Below are 22,140 nucleotides of genomic sequence, written 5' to 3'. Positions count from 1 at the left end.
AGGTAATACAGTCTACTGTTCATAAAACTCTCTTATATGTTTTCCATCTTTGCTAAATCCATAGTAAAATCTTATTGTCCTCCTTATTTTTATATTTTTTTTCTTTATCAAACTTTCCAGAGGTTTGAGCCAATTTTTGGCATTATTTATCTAATTGTTTCTTTGTTTTCTACTATTGTTAGTACCTACTTTAAATTATTTTCTTCTTTCCACTTTCTTTTTGTTAATTATATCGTCTTCTAACATACTGCATTTCATGATTAAATCGTTAATTTATAGTACAGTGGACCTTTGAACAACATGAGTTTGAATGTGCAGGTCCACTTACAGTTGCATTTTTTTCAATAAATATACATTTGACTGTTATAGTCTGGGCTTGGCACCTGTGGATTCAACCAACCATGGATTGAAAACGGTATTTTCAATCTGTGCTGGGGACTCTTGGAGTCCGAGGGCCTACTGAATGCACTGTTCTGTAGCATTTTATATAAGGAACTTGAGTAACTGCAGATTTTGCTATCCCTGGGGCCCTGGAACCAATCCCCTGTGGGTACCAAGGAATGGCTCTAGTTCAGTTTTGGGAGAATCAAAATACTTGCACAAAGTTTTGGCTGCCCAAAGGTCAGCACCTCAAACCCCCACAATGTGCAAGGGTCAACTGTATGTTTTTTCAAATATAGAACTTGTTTACAAATTTCAAAGTACCACATTACTTACACTCTACAAGTTTTTATATGACATATTATCAACCATTTCTAAGAACTTATAAATTTCCAAAAACCTATAAATTAACTTTTGCTGTGTGGCAGATCTAAGATTATTAATTGCATAGGTTTATGGGTCAAGACAAGTAGTCAGGCAGTAAATAAACGGCATAAAGTGAAGCCCCAAAGGCATAATAACCTCATTGCTTGCAAAGTACGCTAGCTAGATTGTGTGGGTGCTCATTGCTGAGAGCAATGATGGCCATCTGCATTAATGCTTGTTGCCGGAAAGTGAAGCAGTTTGTATTACTTCTTCTTGGATAAACAGAGAAGATAGTATTGATTGTGAGAAAAACACTGAGTAACAATGTACTTTAATATATTGTTCTAAATTATTTCCTAAAGTAAATATATATATATATATATACACAATTCTATTTTATATATTTGTATCCACATATATTAAAAAATAGTTCAGAGCCAAACAGTATAAACATAGGGCATTGTCAAAGAGGAGATACATACACTGTCATCTGGAGATGTTTCTCTTCCTGTGGGCAGATCCTGCCGCTTCACTCTACTGTTCCTTCCCAGATGATAGAAATCGAGGCTTTCTGGAAGCCTGATCTTACTGTCACATTGAACCTTTCATTTATCTAAAATTCTGAATTTAGCTTTATCTGTGTAAGTGTCAAATCTTCATAGTAACTGTAAGAGATGCTCTTACTAGAGTCTGGGCCCTGTTAGCATTTAGTCTGAAACTGTAATGTACTGAAAAGAAAGGCTCGGGTGCCCAGTCCTATGGCTGTTTGTTTCTACAAGAGGTAACATGGCATATATCTAAAGCAGTCAGCATGTAGAGCATTCTGAGTTGGAATTCTCCAGTCTTGGTCTTGATCTTGGTTCTAGTTCTACTGCTATGTCACCTTCAAGACTTTTATTTATTCATATAGAAAATTCATTTATTCCACACACATTCATTGAATGTTCACTACATGTAAGATTCTAAGATACTAGAAGATTTAGCTTACATAATCACCAAAGTTCTAACTCAGCAATTAAATTCTATATTTTTATGTGAGGAATACAAGTCCCCTCTCCTCTGCTATGACTCGTTCTCATCATTTTCTATTTCATTCTCTTGAGTTTATCATCCCAGTTATGGAAGTAGATTCAATAGGTCCTCAAAGTGTTCATCTTTTAGCTGGTTTGCTTTCTCTTAAAGTCTTTGAGTCCAGTGGAATTTCTATAAGGTGTTGTTACCTCTGTTTTATATTTCAAATTTTAAATTAATTGGATTATATATATATAATTAAAATTATATTGTAGTCATTTTTTTCTACAGACATATACGTATATCTAAAGACCTACCAACAATAATAAGATAACAACCATGACTTATGTGATGCTTTACAACTTCTGAGGTATTTTCACACATGTTCTTTAATACTTATAACAATCTTGTAAGACAAAACCAACTGGTAATATTTTTTTTTTTTGTATTTTTCTGAAGCTGAAAACGGGGACAGTCAGACAGACTCCCGCATGCGCCCGATGGGGATCCACCCGGCACGCCCACCAGGGGCGACGCTCTGCCCATCAGGGGGCGATGCTCTGCCCCTCTGGGGTGTCGCTCCATCGCGACCAAGCCACCCCAGCGCCTGGGGCAGAGGCCAAGGAGCCATCCCTAGCGCCCGGGCCATCTCCGCTCCAATGGAGTCTCGCTGCGGGAGGGGAAGAGAGAGACAGAGAGGAAGGAGAGGGGGAGGGGTGGAGAAGCAGATGGGCGCCTCTCCTGTGTGCCCTGACCGGAAATCGAACCCAGGACTTCTGCACGCCAGGCCAACGCTCTACCACTGAGCCAACCGGCCAGGGCCCCAACTGGTAATATTTTTATTGTCACTTAGCACATGATGAAACTGATCCAGAAAGAGTTAGTAATTTGAGTATTTTGAGTTAAGGAAATTTATTTCATACTTTGTGTTCTTTACCATTCAATCACCAGCAATAACTTATAAATTTACGATGGCCTCTGAACCAGATAGTAATGATCTCATGGCATTAAAATACTTTTATATAAATAGTACCTAATGGCAGAAACAATTCTTAACACCAAAGATTTTAATTATTTATTTCAAAGATGAAATTATTTTCTCCTAAGGTTAACACATCCAACCAATCATTGTAGTTTGTTTTTTGATATTATGCCAAATAGACAGAACCTAGGAAATACAATGGGTTTATGACTCACCCAATCTTTCATGGCATCTAAAATATTCAGGGCTGGGAACGGAATTTGTTTGATGAGGTCCAAGAGTTTTTTGTAGAATTTTTGATGTATGAAGCCACCCTGCATGGCTTTATTCAGAGAACACTACTAAGAGGACAATGAAAGGGTTGTTGGGTTTTCTTTATCCTTTTAAGTCATGCCACATTAAAATTGTCAGGAATAGGTAAAAGTGCTATTAAAAATTAGTACTCTATTACCACAATCATTTTTTTAAAGCAATGTCCTAACGATAAAGCTCTTGTTTTACTGGTTAGGAGACTGAAACTATAGATTACTAAGAAAATAATATAGTACTAGAAATGAATAAATGGCTTGTTGGATGCATAGTTAGTGTTTCATACATGTCTATTGGTTGATATATACAAAGGAATAGTTAGATCATTTAACATCGGGGGTATCTGGTGCAGCTCTGGTCACATGTCACTGGGAGCTGATGTACTAGAACTGCTGGACCAGTGTAGGAGCACAGACTGGATGGCTTCCAGCTCTCACTGATTCTCCTGTGTCTAGATCTAGCTTAGCAGCATTATCAGAGGAAGATGGGGTGGTTCTTAACAAAGCCGATTCCACAGAGATAAAAGCAAAGCCAGAATGATTACAGATCTCTTCCTCAGTGAGACAGAATCCACAATGAAGAGATACAAAAACAAAACGAAACACAAACAAAAACAAAAACAAAAAAAACAACTGCTTTGAGGTTGAAGAACCTCATCTTTTCTGGTTGTTGTTTTCCTGAAGTTGAGACATTCTGCTCTGCCTTAAATTCCACATTTTGACATCTTAAATAATCATCGGAGTTAAGTTTTGAGGCGGGTAACCAAGAGAGCTGTTTTCTTCTCTCACATTCATTTAAGAACACAGATGGAGTTTTTAATTTGGATAGAGAAAGGGTTAAGAAGCTAGCTGGCAGGTTGTTTTAAGCTATTGGGTTAGGTGTCTCCTGAAATATTTTTCTAGGATAAAGATTGGCTCCATTTATGTCAAAATGACAAATTATGCATAAGTAAGAAATATGTAAAAGTAGATATTTCACGTACACAATTACTTTCTGACTGCACTTTTAGAAGAGTGTCATTTAGTATACCATGGCTATAATTTACTACAATCAACTTGTGATTATCCCCAGTAATCCAAAATAGGAGATAACCTAAAATCACTTTGAGATGCATTCATAAATTTTTCCTTACAGTTTTTCTGATCTGTATCTTGTTTCACTTAAAATGAAAATTAAATGCATCCCTCGAATATGAAATGTTGAGCAAGAATAGGAGATAACACCAAGGTATATCTGATGGTAGCAGAATATTGATCTGGAATTAAGCATTCATAATTGATCTACGGAAAACAGATAACATATATGTAGATAATTAACTGCTTGAAGTAGTGGGTAAATTTACTGTTATAGAAAATGGCTAAAGTATTACAGTATGACCTATAGAAAATACTGATACTAAAATAAAACCAATGGAATCCTAATTTTCATCTATGAAAACTAGAAGTTTACACCACCTCAAAGGGTCAGGCTTGTTGTAAGAAAAGAGTAAAGTAAAAAATAAAACACTTTTACAGGCTCCAGCAAATGTATAAGAGCGTATTTCTTTCTTTTAGGAGCCATTATCAATTGGTGGTGCATTTAATCCAGGGCAGTGAAAAGCTTGTGACTTAAAGTAATTCTGCAGATGCTGTGAGAAGTCTTTTTTAAAATGTTGTATGTCTCTTGGAAATTGACGACCTCCTTAACTGGATGGGGGACTTGGCTTAGCAAGATTCCCTTCTTGAGTTCTCTCCAGAAGAAGCAATAATTTTCCAATTTTTTTCCTCTTTCTCCTCATCACCCCTCACCATATATTATAAAATTAATAACTGCCTTTCTTTTATATGTAACCACAGAGTTGAGAAAAGATAGATACGTGAATTCCAAACTGCCCTCTTGATGTTCCGCTTATCTGTCAGACCTCACCCTTACTGGACTATTGACCCGAGACAGAGGAATTCCAAAAAGCTGAGAAGCCACCCCAAGGAGGGGCTCCTGACATACCAGGACTTTTGATTCAACATCCACATGCTCGAAGCCCCCCAAGGAGGAGCATTCCGGACATACCAGGACTTTTGCCTCAGTATCCCCTCAGGCTCTCCCAAACACTATATAACTCGCCCCTAGTCTGTAACTGGTGCTCTTCTCCCCCGGGAGAAGTGCCCAGCAGGGTTTCTTTCTTCCTTTCAATAAAGCCTGTTACTCTGGTCAAAAAAAAAAATGTTGTATGTCTTTTGCTTGCCTATTAAACACTATATTCCCACCGTGTGTCTAGTATATTGTAGGCTCTCATTATATATATAATGGCCAAATGATTAAAGAAAATAAATTAATTGCTCTATAAATTTTATTTTTAAATTATATGTATTGTTATAGGAAATTTAAATTAGTTTACACTATTAGTGGCATTTCAAGTGAGAGATGAGAAAAACTGTTTTGCTGGCTTTTAGTACTTCTACAATCAAGATGCAATAATATTATGTCATTATCGCTGGCTTGTTTTCTTAGGAACACTGTGAAAAACAGCCAAGATTTTACTTGCCAAAAAGTATTTTACAAAATAGTATGCTTAAAAAAAACCCTCATATTCATGCTGAAATATCTTTTAATACATATGTCTTAATATTTATTCAGTTACCATCTGTCTTTGTGTAACCTTTCTTGGTATAGATGGGATATATATTTTTCTTCTGGGATTTATTGCTCAATTTTATAGTGTGATTCAAGCAAAAATTAAATGTTTAAAGCTTGATACTGGTCCCTGAAGAAAGTACCTCCATCCCTAAATTAATGGTTTTCATAAAAGTATTTTAAAGACAAAAAACTTTAAGCTTGTCATTCATTTTTAAAGTGTTTTTTTTACAATTTATAGAATTATAAATTTGATGACAATTATAATAACAGACAAAAAAAAGAAAGTGTACACAGTAGAGGATAAAACATTTAAAAATTATTATTTATGGTAATATATAGGATGGGTAAATTATTTTATCTAAAAGAAGAAAGATCATATTCATTATAAGACAATTTGAGGATTACACTAAGTTTAACCTAACAATTTTTTGGAAAAATTTTGCAAATTCCTGCTGATGTTAGTAGTTTAGGTCAAGTAATATAGCTACATAAAACTAGTTAAAACAACTTTTATGATAAAATTAGGACAGGCTAACAATAAAGGCCACTGAGAAGTGAAAACATACTAAGTATCTTTGGAAACATTTATACACACATGTGGACTTCATCAAATATAAAGTGAACATTTTCAAAATTAAATCATTAGAATAATATGGCTGAATAGAGTGGCATAAACTAGAAAACAACACAAGCATGATTTTTTGATTAATTCTACTTAATTTTAAAATATAGATTAAAAGTTAAATTAAATTAAAATAAATTATAAGAAAGGTAGGATCAGTAGAATTTCAATAGAGTAAGATTTCCAGTAGAATATAAGAAAATGTTTTCCAGAAAAGACAGTATCATTTGTGAATTTCAGGTAAAGTCTTATATTTGTCTAACTCAGCCACAGAACCTGGTGATACAAGAGCTGCTTCTTGCATTGAAAAAGGAGAAGAAATTTATTTAAATACACAAGCACGAGAAAATTCCTTAGTTTCATTCAGAATATGAGGTAAAAACCACTTTCTGAAGATTTATATTTTATTTTTTATTATTTATTTATTTATTTTCTGAAGCTGGAAACGGGGAGAGACAGTCAGACAGACTCCCGCATGCGCCCGACCGGGATCCACCCGGCACACCCACCAGGGGGCGATGCTCTGCCCACCAGGGGGCGATGATCTGCCCCTCCAGGGCGTCGCTCTGCCGCGACCAGAGCCACTCTAGTGCCTGGGGCAGAGGCCAAGGAGCCATCCCCAGCGCCCGGGCCATCCTTGCTCCAATGGAGCCCTGGCTGCGGGAGGGAAAGAAAGAGACAGAGAGGAAGGGGGGGGGTGGAGAAGCAAATGGGCGCTTCTCCTATGTGCCCTGGCCGGGAATCGAACCCGGGTCCCCCGCACGCCAGGCCGACGCTCTACCGCTGAGCCAACCGGCCAGGGCTATTTTTTATTTTTATCTTTCTTATTTAAATACATTTTGTGGCCATAATAAAGGCCATATATGACAAACTCATAGCTAACATTATACTCAACTGGGAAAAACTAAAGGCATTTTCCTTAAAATCAGAAACAAAAATATCCTTGGGACAAAAATATCCACCTTCATTCTTGTATTCAACATTGTATTGAAAATCCTAGCTATAGCAATCAAACAAAAAGAATAAATAAAAAGCATACAAATTGTAAAAAAAAAAAGAAGTAAAACTGTCATCATTTGCAGATGGGATGATGTTATATATAAACAGCCCTTAAGCCTGACCAGTGGTGGTGCGGTGGATAGAACATAGAGACTGAGGTCCCTGGTTTGAAACCCCAAGGTTGCTGGCTTGAGTGTGGACATATCTGCTTGAGTGCAAGCTTACCAGCTTGAGTATGGGGTCACTGGCTTGAACACAGGATCACTGACATGACTTCAAGGTCACTGGTTTGAAGCCTAAGGTTGCTGGCTCGAGCAAGGGGTCACTGGCTCAACTAGAGCTCCACCCCCCAACCTTCTGTCAAGGCACATATGAGAAGCAATCAATGAATAATCAAAGTGATGCAGCTTTGAATTGATGTGTCTTATCTCCTCCCTCACTCTCTCCCTTCCTGTCTTTCTCTAAAACAACAAGAACAACAAAAACCCATAAGAGTCCATCAAAAACTATTAGAACTGACAAATAAAGTCAATAAAGAAGCAGGATACAAAATTTAATTACTCAGAAATTGGTTGTATTTTTATATACCAATAATGAACTATCAGAAAGAAAATAAAGAAAAAAATCCCAATTATAATTGCATTAGAAAATAACATACTTAGGAGTAAATTTAAGCAAGAAGGTAAAAGGCCTATATTAGGAAAACTATAAGACATTCAATAAAATGAAGAAGATATAAATAAATGCAAGCATATATAGCACCCATGAATAGGAAGAATTAATATTGTTAAAATGTCTATACTGCCCAAAGCAATCTAGAAATTTTATGCAATCCCTATCAAAATACTAAAGGCATTTTTAAAAAATAGAACTAGAACAAATAATCCTAAGGTTTATATGAAACCACAAAAAATCCAAATTGCCAAAGCAATCTTGAGAAAAAAAACAAAGTTAAAGGTAACATGCTACCTGATATTAACCATACTACAGGCTATAGTAATCAGAACAGCATGGTAATAGCCCCAAAACAGACACATAGATCAATGGAAAATAATTGAATACCTTCAAATAAGTCCACACCTATATAATCAATTAACCTATGACAAAGAAGGTAAGAATATACAGTTGGGTAAAGAAAGCCTCTTCAATAAGTGGTGTTGGGAAAACTGGACAAACACATACAAAAGGATGAAATTGGATCACTTTCTATACCATACGCAAGAACAAACTCAAAATTGAATACAAACTTAAATGTAAGACCCAAAACCATAAAACCCCTAGAATACATAGGCAGTAAACTCTTTGATATCACTCTTAATAATATATTTTTTATATGTCTTTTCAGGCAAAGGAAACAAAAGAAAAAATAAACAAATGAAACTACATCAAACTAAAGAGTTTTGGGGCAGTGAAGGAAACCATCAGTAAAATGAAAAGACAACCTATTGAATGGAAGAACATATTTGCCAATGATATATCCAATAAAAGGTTAATATCTAAAATGTACAAGGAACTCGTACAACTTCATAACTCATACAACTTCAAAAAGGACCCCAAGAAATTCAACTAAGAAATGAGCAGAGGACCTGAATAGATATTTCTCCAAAGAGAACATATAGATGGCCAATAGACAGAAGAAATGATGCCCAACACCACTAATCATGAGGGAAATGCAAATGAAAATTATACTGAGATATCATCTCACACCTGTCCCGATCAGGATCCACCCATCTGGGGCCAGTGCTTTGAGTACCAAGCCATTTTTAGCATCTGAGGCTGTAGCGCTCTGACAGATCTATCAGCGCCTGGGCCCGCTTGAACCAACGGAGCCACTGGCTGCAGGAGCAGAACAGGAGGAGAAGGAGAAGAGGGTGAGAGAGAAGCAGATGGTCGCTTTTCCTGTGTGCGCTGACTGGGAATTTAAAAACGGGACGTCCATGCACTGGACCGACCTGCTATCCACAGAGCCACCAGCCAAGGCCAAGTTTTCCTTTTTTTAAAATTACTAATTTTACTTAAAATTTTATGCATTTGTTCTAGACTAAAACACTTTCTCAAACAAATTTATTCTGTGTTAAATACTGTGTCAAAATTCTTGAATTAAGAAAGCAAATCAGGGCAGAGGATGTGAATAAAAATTTTCCAAGGAAGATATACAAGTAGCCAATGGATATATGAAAAGATGATCAAAACACAATGAGCTACCACCTCCCACCTTTTAGAATGTCTATTATCAATATGACAAGAAAGAAGTTTCGAAGAGGATATGGAGAAAAGGGAATTCTCTTACACTACTGGTGGGAATGTAAATTGGTGTAGCCACTATGAAAAACAGTATGGGTCCTGGCCGGTTGGCTCAGTGGTAGAGCGTCGGCCTGGTGTGCAGGAGTCCCGGGTTCGATTCCTGGCCAGGGCACACAGGAGAAGCGCCCATCTGCTTCTCCACCCCTCCCCCTCTCCTTCCTCTCTGTCTCTCTCTTCCCCTCCCACAGCCGAGGCTCCATTGGAGCAAAGATGGCCCAGGCACTGAGGATGGCTCTGTGGCCTCTGCCTCAGGTGCTAGAATGGCTCTGGATGCAGCAGAGTGACGCCCCAGAGGGGCAGAGTATCGCCCCCTTGTGGGCATGCCGGGTGGATCCCGGTCGGGCACATGCAGAGTCTGTCTGACTGCCTCCCCGTTTCCAGCTTCAGAAAAATGCAAAAAAAGAAAAACAGTATGGAGGTTCCTAAAACTTTAAGAATAGAGTTACACTACAATTCATCAATCCCTTGTCTGGTTGTTTACCTGAAAAAATTGGTAAACTCTTATGCATAAAGATATATGTATTCTTATGTTCATTCAGCATTATTTACAATAGCCAAGACATGGAAACAATCTGATGGATGATTGAGTAAAAAAGATGTAATATATGTATTGTAAATATTCACAACGGAATACTACTCAGCCATAAAAAGATGAAATATTGCCATTTGTGACAACAGGAAAGTTTAGATTTCTTTCTTAATTTTACATTTCTTGCTTTTCTTTTTTTTTTGCCTTACTTTTAGAAATTAACTATTTTTTTTACCTTAATTTCCAGATATAATTATTTAAATAGACTTTGAGTTTTTAGAATTATACATATTCAAAATTAATAAAATTGCTTTGGCTCTGTTGTAAAAAGAGTTATTTTTAAATTAGTACAACTTAGAAGCAAAGCATATAATGTCATATTTTGTAGGTCTAAAATGACACAGAATTACAAATTAAACATGGCTATAAATTCTTTTATATTATACTCCTTTCATTGAAAAGTCAGGTCTCTGCTCCCTCCCCTTGATCTGGTCTAGCCTGTTACTGGATTTGAACAATAAAGTGGGGTAGAAGTGATCAGCTGTCAACTATTGGCCCAGTCTCTGAGAAAACTTGCAGTTTCCACTTTTGTCTTTGAGCTCCGTATTGCAATCCAAGAAGGAGGACTAGCCGGAGACTGTCAAGGTTTGTGAAAGCCCAAGATAGCCACTGGAGTAGCACCGGAGGAAGAGATGGTGAGGGGGGATGAGAGGGGAAAGAGAGGGGATGATGTTGAGATGATGATGTACTGCTGGTCACCAAGTGTTCCAGCCTTGTCTATTTTCTGTCACACCAGATGAGGTCCCAGAAATCAGGGAGCAGAGAGGAGCTGCACTCGGTTCAAGTACCTGAACCATAGATTTATGAGATATAATATTTATAAATCATTATTTTTTAAGCCACCACATTTTGGGGGATAGTTTGTTATGCAGTAAAAGGTACCTGAAACAAATAGATTGAACATTAATCTGTAATTCATAGTTCCCAATCTAATATGGAATACTTAATTGACCCTATTTTTTTTTTTTTTTGTCACTAGATTGGCTCATGGAATTTTGAAGATTCTGTCTTAACACATTAAACTTAATCAACTTAATCAGCCCAATTATCTGATACTCTGGAAAGATTATGACTTTTTTTAGCCTGAAATGACAGATTAAATTAGTCAAAACAAATCATTTGAAAGTATAAATGGAACATAACATGGTTAAAATTTTCTTTAATGTTAATACTTCGATAGTACTTACTATGTTGCAGGCTCTATAAGCACTCCCAATACCCAGAAAAATTCTCAAAGCTATACTATAAATTAAGTCATAAAGATGACAAAACTGAGATTTAGAGAGGTCAAGTAACTTGCCTAAGGTTACCCAGTACGTTAGTGGTAGAACTGGGATTTGAATCCAGGGAGTTAAGCTTTTGATTCTGAGCTGTTATCATACTATAAATATATAGCTCCCAATATCAAATATTCATTCAATACAGTCACATATCACTAAGAACTTTATATATTGTTAGATTTTTATCTTCCCTTTTTATTACTATATTGACACAGATGTAGAAAAGTTAATGTAGGCCCTGGCCAGTTGGTTCAGTGGTGGAGTGTCAATCTGGCGTGTGAAAGTCCCAGGTTGTATTCCTGGTCTGGGCATAGAGGAGAAGTGACCATCTGCTTCTCTTCCCCTTCCCCTTTCCCTTCTCTCTCTCTCTTTCTTCTCCTCCAACAGCCAAGGAATGGTTGGAGCAAGTTGGCCCGGGGTACTAATGATGGCTCCATTGTCTTACTTCAGGTATTAAAATAGTTCAGTTGCCGAGCAATGGAGCAGCAGCTCCAGATGGGCAGAGCATTGCCCTGTAGGGAGCATACCAGGTAAATTCTGGTTGGGGCACATGTGGGAGTCTGTCTCTCTGCCTCTCTGCCTGTCATTAAAAAAAAAAAGTTAATATAGATTCTATATAACATAAATAACCCACAATTTTAATTACGGTATAAGAAACTCGAAAATTCAAATGTAATGCAGGTGGGTAGAGGCCAAGCAGTTTGGCACTGGATTCGGGCAGACCACAGAAGAACAGAGGTGCCTAAAGGCATTGGGCCATTCTTGTTTTTTAGACTTCCCCAGAGGCCAGCAAGTGAACAGGCAGGGAAAACTGCTTCTTTCAGCAGCGGAGGATGGAACAGGAAAAACGGCCCTGGGGGAAAGTACTTGTAGCCTTATATAGGCTATACACATGAGGCTTTCTGCCCTGTGCTCAGCACTAATCATGCAAATTGCTAGCAGCTTCCAAAACAAGCTAGCAAGCGTAACCACAGCTGTTCTCCTTACATGAAAGTATTCAGTCTAACAAAGGGTTAAACAAATTATATTCATTACTATTTAATGGGATTTTGAATACTTATCAAATACCATGCCTATCAAGAAACATTTCTACAATGTAAGAAAAGAAGCTCATTAAGAAGAATTAAATACTATACTACTATAACAACAATTAAATGCTATATCTAAGCTCCTCTACGAAGGCAAACTGGAAAGAATGAGACAAACTATTTTTCCTTTATTTTCACTTTCATTTCAATTTTTGTATCGTTGTGAATGTACGAGGATATCTATGCTGCAGATTAAAAAAGAAAAAAACTAAGAGTTTTTCAGGGCTTTAAATAGAAATTTCTTATTCTGATATAGTTTCAACAGGATCTTCTATATTTACTGATAAACTGAGTAACTTTACTAATTAAAGAAATGAACTGGTGTTGGGGAAACAGCTGTGTTAGGCTTGCTTGCTCGCACTTCGCATGATTAGTGAGTGAGCACGTGGCAGAGCCACGTGTGCATGCATAGCCTATGTAAAACTGCAGGTGGTTGGACTCAGGGCAGACTGTGGATTGCATGCTCACTGCTGTCTATGGCCATTTTGCAGTGCCTTTGTCTGCAGCCTTGAAAAGCAGTTTTCTCCTGCCTGTTTGCTAGTTCTCCAATGCAAGCCTCCAAAACACAGGGATGACCCACCCCTTTCTAGCTCTGCAGTTCCTTCACCATCAGCCCAAACCCAATATGAACCTACCTAGCCTCAGCCACCAGCATTACAATTGGAATGTAACGAAATGAGGCTGTCTTCTGTGACTCAGAAGATAGATGAATTTAAGCATAATCTACCACTACTGAGACACAGCATACTTAGGTAAAAAATGAACGTAACAACTTCTGTTCTGTCACAATATTGTTGTGATGGATCAAATATGAATGTGGTTTATAAGCTGTAACATCCTCTTCAAATGTAAGAATGATTATTGTTGCTGTTGATGTTATTAAATATGTATCCATGTAGTATGTAGAAACATCTGTCAGAGTAAGACATAATATTTTAATAATGAACTATATTCTCAGTTAGTAGATGGGAACTGCATCCTTAATTAATTTCATTATGTAATTTACAATTAAATTGGCTATTTAGTAAATGAATCATACAGAACCACAGTGACTTTTAATTCCATGTTAGAAAATTGATAGGATAAATCAGCCAAATACTTAGGTGTCTGAAGCCGGCTTAGTCAGTGGTAGTCAACCTGGTCCCCACCGCCCACTAGTGGACATTCCAGCTTTCATGGTGGGTGGTAGCAGAGCAACCAAAGTATAAATAAAGAGATAGATTTAACTATAATAAGTTGGTTGTTTTATAAAGATTTATTTTGTCAAACTTAGCGAAAATCCGACATAAAGTACTTGGTAAGTAATTATTACTATATACTTTAACTTGCGGTAACTCTGCTTTATAAATTTTATAAAGTAAAGGTACTTCCCTACTTTATAAATCACCATTACTGTGGAACCTGTGGGCCATTAGAAAATTTTACTACTAAAAGAGATACAAAAGTGGGCGGTAGGTATAAAAAGGTTCACTACCCCTGCCTTAGGTGATTAGGTGGGCATTTGAGGTCTACATGTGAGATCACTACCAATATCTAGACATTGTTCAGCTGACAGATGCTCCTTTAGGGTCAGTTAGTTGATCTCAATCAGTTAATTGTATCTGTGGACATGACCAGTTAAGTTGTTGTTAATATAGCGTTCATAGGTACATGAGATCATTCTGAGATTAGTGATTTATAAATATCTTTGAAGGTGACATGTTTCTGGAGCTAAGAGAGCTCTGTTTACCATATTATAGATGACATTAATATAATATCTTTACTGCTAGCTAATTGGACTAATCAACAATGGAACTAAGTTTTCAGAAGAACTATATGGTGGTCATTTAAAAAGATAACCTTACTAAACATGCTACAATAACAATTTTAGGGTTCATAATTTGTAGGAGGAAATGACCACGGAGTTGTTGAAAACAGCAGTTGTAATAGCTATACATGTTCAGGTACAACTAAATTAGATAGGATAGAAATGTTTCATCCATCCACCTGCTGTGATTTACCCATGAAATCACAAGAATCAAAGGACATATGGAAGTAATGGTTGCACCGATTAACTTCTTTAAATGTCCTTGCATAAAATAGATCGTACACAGGTTCTGGAAGCAATTTTCCTTTGCCAACTGAAACTTAGCTCAAAACAATTAATTTATATTGCATTCAATCATGAAGAACTGCAGAATACTTCCTCAGCTACAACTTTACATTTTTTCATTATAGACATGGTTTTCTATATTAATTCTAACATTTTTACTTTTTCAATCGTTTTGTTGAAATGTTGAGAGTTCTCATAGTGTTTGGGCTATCAGTTCTAATTAAAATAAACACACATACATAAATAAGATTAGATACATGTCTTTTTCAGCATATATAAATTGAGAAAAAAATTTTCAAGAACAAAAATCTAAACACAAATAGTATTAAAAATTACCAAGAAAGATAAACTATTAAAAAGAAATAACTTTTGAAATATTAGAACCCTTATAATAATTCAATTGTTTCTAGTTTTCCATAGATATACTCAAGTAAATGGACTCTTGTATATTTCTTCTAAGAAATTAGATCAGTATGGATTCTACAAGGTCACTGTAAATACATGATATTAAAACACAGCCAAATTCTGTAGCGACATAAATGTCTTTATGAGCAGCAGGTGTATTCTTTGAAAGACTGTAAAGCTATTAACAGCTCAGTAAGGAGTACATAATAATAGGCTGTTAACTTAGCCTCCCTACAAGAGTACTGAGGAAAGGACATTTTGAAACCATTAAGACAAATGCATTTTAAAAAGTGTCCAATATGAATGCTTTATGAAAAGAGGTTCATTTAAACTTCATCTCATTAAGGAAATAAATTTAGTCATCTTGTTTGGAATATGCCCATCCAAAAAGAATTAATTACTCTAAATAAATATCAAATCATAATTTTAAAACTGAATATGTTCTAGTCTTAAGTACTTAAAAGTAAATTGTAAGTGATATTATTTTTTGCAAATTCCAGGATTTGAGGTTTATTCCATAAAAATCTATATTACCTAGCATGGTATCTAAGAGTTTAATAAGATTATTTTAATGAATAAATGAATGAATGAATGATTTTCTAAAATATTTTATATTTTAATCTATTGTTTTTTTCTTAACAATAATTGTATTTTTTCATTTTAGTTCTATCTTTCCCTTTGTGACTGTATTTATTTTTTTCAACATTTTATATATAACTGTTCTATGTCTGATTCTCTAACATATGCAGTCTCTGAGATTCTAAATCTGTTGCTGATTGTTTCTGCTGACTTATTTATATCTTGTTTTTTTGCCTGTGATTGGTGTTCTTTGATTATGATATTATTGTCTGATTGTAGTCTGTGGTGTCTTTGCATCCTAAATTTTGAAATCTTCTCTCCAGAGAGGATTTACTTGCATGTCTGTATACAGCCAGAGATTGATGCTGAAATGGTGGCACTTCAGTTTTCTTTTTTTTGAGCATCTTGACTCTTGAGTCCCAGGATCAGTTCCCTTCTATAACTGGTGGCTCAATACTCTGGTCTTCATAATGCTATTTCCAGAGTATTACAAAAGCCACACTCAGAGAGAGCCCACCGTGCCAGACAGATAGCCATGGCAGATGTGTTTCTCTCTTATGTTCAGATTAGTTGGTGGTGGTTTTTAATATTTTTTTTGAAAGAGAAGAGTAAGTCCTTGAAATTTTCCCTTAGCTTATGTGAGACCAAAATTACTATCAAGAGTACAAGAGTATGCTTTATCTATACCGACTTATTATTACAAAGGAGGAACCTTTTAGAATAGCTACTCTGGCACATTCTGAGAGCCAATGAGCTTATTTTTATCAAAACTATGTGACATAGCATTTCTTTTTTCAATAAAAAATACAGGAGAAATAAAATAGAAATTTAGGAGTACCAAATCATTCATTTACACAATCTCTTATTTCTCAGTTTTTATCAAATTATTACACTATGTCCAGCAAAGTGCCAGTTACTAGAGATACAAGAATGAATCAGCTATGATCTTAAGAGCTCACAATCTTGCATGGGAGGCAAACACGGTCACAGAAGGTCTGTAGGAACTTGCAATTCCCTCCTGTTCCTGCAAAATCTTCTTAATTTGGTAATTAACATATGCTTAAAATAAAATAAAATTGCAATGAGAGATATATGGGAACTATAGTTATTTTAAATATACATTTGATCATGAACATACATTTCCTGAAATGTTTCTGTTTTGAAATCATGTGATATTTTGTTTTAGATTTATTGCAAACTAAATATTTTGGAAAATAAATTTAGGAATCAAATGTACTATTATTATGATTACAAACTTAAAAAAAGATATTTATAAATATCTATCTTGATTTGAGCATTTAAAAAGGAAAATCAGTAAATGGGAGGTATAAAATTATTTTCCTGAATGATAAATTGAGTAAAAGGTATTAGTGAAAGACATGAAAATATTTTACAATCATGAAAGACAAAAAATTTTAAATTAGAGTTCATCATACCTTAAACATTCTTAACCAAAATATATTTAAAATAGTGTATTTTAAACCAAATATAATTTTAAAATATTTTACATATTACCCTTAACATGAATCTGTGGTACTGAACAGCATACAATGCTCAATAGATATTTGTTGAATGAGGAGAGAGAACAAGGAAGGGCGGGTGGGTGAGTGGGAAGGGAGAAGGAGGGAGGGTGAACTTGGTTTTCTTTTTTGCAAACTGTTTCAACCTCATCTCCTTGTTCTGCCTCACTATCATACACTCAAGTTATAGTAACCTGGCTCTTCCTGGAGCTTCCTTTCTGGCTTGGGTTTTCACACAAGTATTTCTTTTGCCTGAAATGCTCCTGTCTTCCTGTTTTGCCACAGTGGTTAATAGTAAGTATCTCCCCAATGTGGGTTAGCTCTAAACTAAAATAAAAAAATGTTTTATCTCTTTAATTATTTAAAGTTCTATCTACAAAGGATTTTTATTATAGAAATTCATTGAACTACAAATTCTCATGTAACTTTAAATTGCAAAGGAATCTTGGATTTAATTTACCAGGGGTAGCAAGATAATGAAGATAGAATTCTAACTTTGCTATCAGACAGGTATGAAAATGGTGTAGGTCAGAAACTGGCATCTAATGGGTATTTAATAATCTTTAGTTCTTTCCTTATTTTTCTTCCTTTCTCCGTATTTACTTTTTCCTATATTAAAACAAAATGTTAACATAGGATAAGGGGTTAATTTGTCAATAAAAAAGAGTATTTATATTAGAACTCTGAACTCTGTATTCTGTAAATTACAGTACTTGGGCCAAAAATTGGGTTTAAAATTTCTGGTAATTAAAAGAAATTGAGAGAGGAGTGACGTCAGAGAAATGGTGTCGTAAGGAGTGCTCTCAATACCTCTCCCTGAAACTTCAACAAATTCAACAACTAGAGACAGAAAATCATTCTCAGGAGCATCTGAAATACACATAGATCAAACAAAGGTATGATTGGGCGAAAAGGTGGCTGAATGTATAATCCACTCTGAAGGAAAAAGGATGGAGAATGGAGTATTCTGCTTTCCTCACTGACCTGAGCAAGGGCCGCTTTCATTTGGAACTGAGAGAAAGTGAGGGCTGGGGATGCAGAAAAAGCTGGGCTAGGGCAGAGACGTTCAAGCTGAGGAGAGAGTGTGCCCGCGGCTCAGCCCACGCATAGCTAACACCAGCTGCAGACTCTGGCAGAGGTGGGCAAGCAATTGCCTTGTTTACTCCCGGCATCCTGGTGGGCGAGCACAGGCAGTGTGCAAGTGGATCCACCTGGCACTTCGGGCTTGGGTCCCCACATTCTGGATGGAGGGGCTGGGTCGGAGACTGTCAGTAGTGACCCTCTTTGTGGGCTGTGACCAGAGTTTCTGAATAATTTTCCCATTTTTTTCCCTGGATTTTTTTTTTTTTTGTATTTTTCCAAAACGGGAAACGGGGAGGCAGTCAGACAGACTCCTGCATGAGCCCAACCGGGATCCACCTGGCATGCCCACCAGGGGGCGATGCTCTGCCCATCTGGGGCGTAGCTCTGCCGCAATCAGAACCATTCTAGCACCTTAGGCAGTGGCCACAGAGCCATCCTCGGTGCCCGGGCAAGCTTTGCTCCAGTGGAGCCTTGGCTGCAGGAGGGGAAGAGAGAGACAGAGAGGAAGGAGAGGGGGAGGGGTAGAGAAGAAGATGGGCGCTTCTCCTGTGTGCCCTGGCCGGGAATCGAACCCGGGACTCCTGCACACCAGGCCAACACTCTACTACTGAGCCAACCGGCTGGATTTTTTATGTTTTTTTTCCTTCCACCTTGGTCATTTTATCCTCTTTCCATTTTATTCTTCTCTTTTCATTTTGAACATTATTACCCATAGGTGTTACATTTTCCATTCTTTTTTTCTTCTATGAGTGTTACATTCCAAAAAACAACTAAACTTTTTTCTCTCTCTCTTTTTGTTTCTTCTTTTCTCTTTCACTTTTTCTATCATTTGAATCTCAGCCACAAACAAATTATTTTATTCTGGATTCAAATTTTCTTTGTGGCATTTTGTGTGCTTTTTACATCACTTTTTATCTCTTTAGCATTTTCCCCAACTCTGGCTCTCCATTCTATAGTTTTTGTGCCACTTAATACAATAGAATTTTCATTTTTCACTGTATTTTTTTTTGCTTTATTTTCTTTATCTTCCTTTTTTCTTACAATATTTCTCTCATTCGACCATCATTTATAAACAAATTATTTTATTCTTGACCCAGTTTTTTTCCTTGTGGCATTTTGTGGGTTCTTGTCTTGTTTATTGCCGCTTTTGTCACTCCTGCCAAACAAGGCCCTCTGGTCTACATATGGTTGTTCCACTTAGCACAATAGAATTTTCAGTTTTCACTGCATTTTCTCAAAAATTTTTTTTATCAACTTATTAGTATTATTAACAATACCACTCTCAAATGCCATTAAAAAAAGAAATCAAATATCATTGATACAAAAGACAGTGATGTAGCTCAGATAGATGAGGAAAAATCTATAGAAAAAGTTTCAATAGCTAGAAGTCTTGGAATTAAATGACAGAGAATTTAAAATTGAAGTCCTAAAAATACTAAGGTAAATACAAGAAAGCACAGAAAGGCACTTTAGGGAGCTCAAAAAAACAATTCAATGAACAGAAAGAATACTTTACCAAGAAAATTAAAACTATGAAAAAGAATCACCCAGACATAAAAAACTCAATTCATGAACTGAAAAATGAGGTAACAAGCTTAGCCAATAGAACAGGCCAGATAGAGGAGAGAATTAGTGACATAGAAGAGAGGCAACTAGAAGTACTACAGAGAGAAGAGGAGAGAGACAAAAGAATGAAAAAAAATGAGATAGCCCTACAGGAATTGTCTGACTCCATCAGAAAGAGCAAATAAGAATAATGGGTATATCAGAAGAAGAAAAGAGAAAAAATGGAATGGAGAACATATTCAAACAAATAATAGACGATATGTTCCCAAACCTGTGGAAAGAACTAAAGTCATGAATTTAAGAAGCAAACAGAACTCCAAGTTACCTTTTAACCCTAACAAACCTATTCCAAGGTACATCATAATGAAATTGGCACAAACCAATGACAAAGAAAAAATTCTCAAGGCAGACAGGTAAAAGAAGAATACAACATATAAAGGAAGTCCCATTAGATTATCAACAGATTTCTCAGGAGAAACACTACAAGCAAGAAGAGAGTGGACCTCAACATTTAAAGTTCTGAAAGAGAGGAATTTCCAGCCAAGAATACTATTCCCATCAAAGCTATCCTTCAAATACGAAGAAGAAATATTCACAGATACAGAAAAGATGAGGGAATTTATCACCAGAAAACCCCACTTCAGGAAACACTAAAGGGGGTTTTCTGACCAGACACAAAGAACAAAACAAAACAGAACTACAAGTAAAAGCTCCATCAAGATCGCAATAAAAACAAGATCAATCTGTGACAAAGAAACAAAAAAAGGGAGAGGACAAAGATTAACAGTAGCAAAGGAGGATGGAGTACAGAAGCACTCATGAGATAATGTACTACAATGAACATGATATGTATGCTTTCCATTACTTAAAGGTAACCACCCCTGAAAAAACCAACATAGAAATAAATGGCTTGAAAAAGGAAGTAACAGAGAAAAGAAGTATGAATTACAACCAAACAAAAACAAATGATAGAAAAATAAAAGAGAAGAACCAAACAAGATACAAAACTATCAGAAAGCAATATATAAAAATGGCAATAGAAAACCTTCAAATGTCAATAATTACACTAAACGTAAATGGATTGAACTCACCAATAAAAAGAAATAGAGTAGCAGAATGGATTAAAAAAGAAAACCCAACTCTATGCTGCCTACAAGAAACACATCTAAGCAACAAGGATAAAAACAAATTCAAAATGAAAGGTTGGAAAACAATACTCCAAGCAAATAATATCCAAAAAAAGCAGGTGTAGGCCCTGACCGGTTGGCTCAGCGGTAGAGCGTTGGCCTGGCATGTGGGGGACTCGGGTTCGATTCCCGGCCAGGGCACATAGGAGAAGTGCCCATTTGCTTCTCCACCCCCCCTCCTTCCTCTCTGTCTCTCTCTTCCCCTCCCGCAGCCAAGGCTCCATTGGAGCAGGGATGGCCCGGGTGCTGGGGATGGCTCCTTGGCCTCTGCCCCAGGCGCTGGAGTGGCTCTGGTCACTACGGAGCGATGCCCCGGGGGGGCAGAGCATCGCCCCCTGGTGGGCAGAGTGTCACCCCTGGTGGGCGTGCCGGGTGGATCCCGGTCGGGCACATGCGGGAGTCTGTCTGACTGTCTCTCCCCGTTTCCAGCTTCAGAAAAATACAAAAAAAAAAAAAAAAAAAGCAGGTGTAGCAATACTCATATCTTAACAATGCTGAATATAAGACAGCAAAGGTAATCAGAGACAATAACGGTCATTTCATAATGATAAAGGGGACACTGAATCAAGAAGACATAACACTTCTTAATATATATGCACCAAACCAAGGAGCACCAAAATATATGACAGCTACTTATTGACCTAAAAACAAAAACTGACAAAAATACAATCATACGTGGAGACCTCAATACACCGCTGACAGCTCTAGATTGTTTATCCAAACAGAAAATCAATAAAGAAATATTGGCCTTAAGTGAAACACTAGAAAAATTGGATATGATAGACATCTACAGGACATTTCATCCCAAAATGACAGGATATACATTTTTCTCTAGTCAAGAATTGACCACATTTTTGTGTTTTTTTTTTTTTTGTTTTTTTTACCTCTTTTTTGCAGTTGAATTCTAGTTTCAAGGCTTTATGATTCAGAAAATATGCTTGGTATAATTTCAATTTTTCTGAATTTGTTGATGTTATTTTTGTGGCCCAATATATGGTCAATTCTTGAGAATGTTTCATGTACACTAGAGAAAAATGTATACTCTGGCAACAAATTCAGAAAAGCACATGCAAAAGAATGAAACTCGACTACAGTTTGTCCCCTTGTACTAAAATTAATTCAAATGGATCAAAGACCTAGATATAAGACCTGAAAAAATAAATT

At 36.4% G+C, this 22,140-nt stretch overlaps 1 protein-coding gene across 2 annotated transcripts in view; it reads right to left on the bottom strand.

Moving 5' to 3' along the window:
* Positions 1 to 22,140, bottom strand: part of EPHA6 (EPH receptor A6) — a 903,626-nt gene that overhangs the window by 368,227 nt on the left and 513,259 nt on the right. The window lies entirely within an intron of this gene.

Source organism: Saccopteryx bilineata, chromosome 8, assembly GCF_036850765.1.
Source record: "Saccopteryx bilineata isolate mSacBil1 chromosome 8, mSacBil1_pri_phased_curated, whole genome shotgun sequence".
NCBI classification, from domain to species: domain Eukaryota; kingdom Metazoa; phylum Chordata; class Mammalia; order Chiroptera; family Emballonuridae; genus Saccopteryx; species Saccopteryx bilineata.
Note: the sequence above shows the minus strand (reverse complement) of the source record. Positions and strands in the feature narration are given on the sequence as shown.